The sequence below is a fragment of the Arachis ipaensis genome, chromosome B08 (assembly GCF_000816755.2).
Source record: "Arachis ipaensis cultivar K30076 chromosome B08, Araip1.1, whole genome shotgun sequence".
Classification (NCBI taxonomy): domain Eukaryota; kingdom Viridiplantae; phylum Streptophyta; class Magnoliopsida; order Fabales; family Fabaceae; genus Arachis; species Arachis ipaensis.
In genome coordinates, this window is record NC_029792.2 from 112411519 (window position 1) to 112416408 (window position 4890).

At 31.6% G+C, this 4890-nt stretch overlaps 1 long non-coding RNA gene across 1 annotated transcript; it reads left to right on the plus strand.

Annotated features, from left to right (window-relative positions):
* LOC110265707 lies at nt 2572-3291 on the plus strand. The gene is made up of 3 exons (XR_002351923.1): nt 2572-2717; nt 2812-2869; nt 2948-3291. It is a non-coding gene; the product is annotated as an uncharacterized LOC110265707 (long non-coding RNA).

Sequence of the window (4890 nt, forward strand, 5' to 3'; positions counted from 1 at the left end):
ATGGATGAATCTCAATACATTTCTATCCTCGTTGATCATGCATGTATTATATTATATTATATCTGCTATATACTGTTACGTGTACATGATTCTGAGACATGCATTATTGGTAATATTATATATATGCTTCAACGATACACATATATCATGCATAAGTGGCATACATCAAATATAAAGTGGATTGTAATTTTGTTTTCTTTTGTTTTGTATCCACTGCGCATTGTTGAAATTAGGATTTAGTCCTTTTTTAATATTTACCTTGTGATTATGACTGTGCAAAATTTTTAAACATAGATATTGGCTGTACAAATTAAATTTATACATATTGAAAAATATGTTATTATTATTGACTCATTCTGTTTGAATCTCATTGGTGTGGTGGACGGAATAAATTGTTGGGACGAAAAATCTTTTCGCAATTAAAGGCGAAAAGCTCACATTTCGTTGGGGGTGAAGAGGGTATGGTAACACTTGTCCCACATGCAGCAGTGACATGGTTTAAATTGTAGGATAGAGTAAATAAGTAACACCAACGAAAAAATGTTGAAGGGTGAGGGAAAAAGATGTTAAAAAGAAGAGAGTTGGAGAAGATCGATGAAGTTTGAGAAATAGAGGAGAAGAAGAAAATACTAGTGGTGCTCAAGAAATTTTTTTTTTCCAGATTAGTTCTAAGTTCTAACAAATCTCCAAATATCTGATTTTTTTATATTATATAATGAATATCTGATTCCAAATATCAATGAGATTGACATTTCTTGTCTCCAAATATAGAACTATATTGGAAACGGCATTCAATTTTTATTATATTCCACTATTATATTCCTGTTAATGGCAGCTTGGTATTAACGGACTTTAATTTTCTAAATTTTTGTGGTTACATATCTTCCACTTAGCTTCACCTCCGAACCGTGATAGATGATTCAGCAAAATTAAACCGAAAATAATATAAACAACGCCTGCAGAATATAAATTCAAATGATAGACAGCATCACATGAGTCATGGCATGACACAGCTTCAATAAAAGTAAACGTACTATGGTGATTAAAATATAATTTAACCGCAAGTAACGTATCGGGACTACAATAGGTCCCATCAAGATTGCAATGAATACAATAATAATTCATGGAAATTGTAAGGAAAAACGTCATGAGCTCTGATCTCTCTCTCATCGATACTGAGAAACAGTCACCGGAAGAAGCAAAGAGGATCTGGTAGTTAAAAGCACTAAGAAGATCGATCAAGATGCATAGCAATAAAAGGAAGGTGCGAAAGTAATTTTTGAAACTGAATCAATACATTAATTAAAATAGAAAAGCAATAGTCTTAATTCATAGAAGATGAACAGAACTCCTAACTTTAACAAAAGAGATTTAGTAATTCATGATTTACAGAGAAAAACTAAAATTCTAAAAAGTGTGCAAATGTCAAAAAGGTCCGACCTTCTTTAAAGGTGAATCTTTTTCCTTTTTATATCTAACCTAGTTTGATATGAAACTAAATTAAAATAATAAATTTTAAACCTAAAAAATTTTGCTTGTAAATAAAAATAATAAAAGTAAAAGATAAAATAATAGTTAAATAAAATAATAATTAAAAGCTAAATCTAGTTAAAGATGCTCTTTTGGGTGAGATTGATCCGTATTATTGGCGTTTAACGCCAGAAATGGGCGTTCAACGCAAGGATTGGTAGTGCTTGGGCGCTGGTTCTGTCCTTTTTGGGCACTAAACCCACGCTCGACGTTTAATGCCAGAATTGACAGCGATTCCAGAAGTAAAGTATAAATTATTATATATCATTGGAAATCTCTGGATGTTGGCTTTCCAACGCCATTGAAAACGCATCAATTGGACCTCTGTAGCTCAAATTATGCTCGTTAGAATGCAAGGAGGTCTGGTTGACAGCATTCACTTTCTTCCTTTGTTTTTGTACAAAAATCTACCAAATTCACCCGAATTTTACCTAAAATAATAAAAACACCAAAACAACTCAAAGTAGCATCCAAAAAGAATTTTTGTACTAAAATATAATAAAACTTAATAAATTCTAACTAAATTTAGCTAGAAAATAAGTAAAAAATGGTTATAAGATGCTCACACATCACCTATTTTGTAACTTTTGCTTTACACCACATTCTTCCCATATATCTAAGTCTTATGGCTTATCCGGTATTTGAAAATTTATATATACGCCAATACTTCTTACTTTTTTAAATTATTCAAAAGTAAAGTATTAAAACTATGAAATATCTTGTGTATTACTTTAATTTTCGAGGACGAAAATTTTTATAAGGTGGGTAGGATGTAAAGCCCGGGTAATTAGTAAATAATTAATCAATAAATTAATTTTTATTTAAATAAATTAGAAAATTAAATTTGATAAATTAGAAGAGTAGAAATAATTAAAATATGAATTTTGACACTAATTTTAAATATTTTGACCCAAAATTAGACCAAATGAGTCGAACCGACTGGATCGAATCTAAACCAAACCCAAACCAGACTCATAGTCCAACATATAAAACCCACTAATTCACCTTTCTTCTTCCTTATACCACCGAAACACGCTGAAACCTTGGGGGGAAGGAGGAAACAAAAACTCCAATTCCTAACCTTACCTTCAATCTCATATAACTTTCAATCCAGAGTTCCGATTGCCTTACCGTTTGTGGCCATGTGACCACCGCGTTGAGCTCTACAAAATCTACTAAACAATTTGGTAAGTACTTCACTATTTCTTGCTTAGCCTTTCTCCTTGTAGTTTTGAAATTAGGAATTTGATTTTGATGGATTATATGATTTTGGTACTTTAGGGCCGAATTAACCTTGGAGACTCACTGCTGGGTCTTGTCTCAAACGATTGTTGGTAAGGTGAGAAACTACTAACTCTTGTTAATTAATGATAATTATGAACTCTGGTTTGATTTTCTAATTTTTATGTGGAATTAGAGCGAGATATATGTTTTGAGAGGCAAATTTGGTGATATCAGTGACTAGAAAGTGAATCGTGGAAGTTGGATTTTCGTTCAGTGAGGCTTCGGGGTTTTTGATACGCTGTATAGCTTTCAGATTTTGACTATTCGAGGTAAGGGCACTTTTCTTAAACTCATTTTATTTCTGAGAATTGTTATAAATCGATATTGATGCAAAAATATATTTTGGTGATTATGTGAGTCTTATGGATTGAACTGAGTTGCTCTAGATAATTGTGATTGTTTGCCTGGTGGAATTGTTGACTGTTTGAGAAGGTTGAATATTTTGAGTGATTGATTTTGTTAAAGTGGCGGTTGCTAAATCGGTTTTTTTGAGGTTTTAGAAACGTTTTATTATTGAAAATGATTTGATTTTAGAAAATATTTAGTATTGAAATTTGGTTTGATATTGAACCTGACTTGATTTCGGAGTTTGGTTTAAAACAAACTTGAAAAGGATTTGATATTTGGAAATGGTTTTATTATTGAAAATGATTTGCTATTTGGAAATGATTAAGAAGAGTTTGGGGAATTTTTGGATGGGACTCGAGAAGGGTAGCAGAGTCTGAGTTTTAGAAGAGATGCTGCCTATATTTTTATAAAATTGGAGATTTTGTTTGAAGTGCTTATTAGAACGATTTGGATTTTTAAAGGATTTTATAATTTAATTTTGAGTTATTCAGAAAAGGATTACATTTTGCGTTTTACTTTATTTAGAAAAGAATGAATTACGTTTTGAGTTTGAATTGTTAATAAACAGAATCGAGGAATGATGATAATTGAATTTGAAGGAAGGATGATGAGATTTGATTTCAAAAGTAAGATTTATCAATGAATTAAATGATATTGAGAAATTGATTTGAAAATAAAATTGAATTTATTAAGAGTTGAGACCCCGGGTAAGAGGTAGTGGCGTTGTCCACTTGTTCCGAAAAAGAGATGAGGAAGAAAAATGATGAAAACTGATTTTGATTATGAAATTGAATGATTATGATAAATGAGATATGATTGATGACAAGTATGTCTGTGTTTTCTTTCTAGTTGAAAGGGTGACAGGGCACCTATTCCCTCTAATGGTGACAGGGCACATATTCCCTTTATTGGTGTTAATACGCAACTGAGAGACAATGTTCGGGTTAGCTATCGGACATGTCATCTTTGACTATATAACCGACAAATGTGCTCATTAGACATAGGATAGCCATTCATCATATGCATTTGTATGCTTTGCTTGAGTTTGAATTTGTTTGGATTTTTCTAATTGCTTAACTGTTATTAACTGCTATCTGAGCTATTTGCTGTAACTGCTATATATACCTGTGTTTTGCTTGTCTGTTTTGCCTGCGTTTGTTTCTATTGTGGTACCTTTGAGATCGGATATTGATGATGAGATGATAATTTGATTGTTGAATTTGTTTGAGTTACTCGAGCTTGGGGGCGTGATTGGTTTCTGATTGAGATTTTAGGAGAGTATGAAAAATCATGCTAGTTCAGCATAGACTTAATGAACCTATGATTGGAACAAATTGGTCATTCATACGGTCTAGAAAACCGATTAAAATTTTCTTATAAGAAAAAAAGGTTTTGGTTTTCTGGAATATTTAAATATCGGTTTTGAAAAGGGTTTTGGATGATTACCCATTAGTTTTTGAAAGATTCATAGGACGAACAATAATCACTGTCTTAAAGTTCTTCTTTTTATACGTATCTTCTTATGACAATTATTAAACCCTCTACTGATAACCCTTTCGAGGATGATGTTCTCACCCCTTACAGAATTTCTTTTTTAGTGGCAGGTTCAGGAAGCTTTGGCGCGAAACTGCGACTGATCTACAAACTTTATATATATATATATATATTTTGAGATTTTAGAGGGGCAGGATTTGTATTTAAAAATTTTTAATTAAGTTTATGTATTTA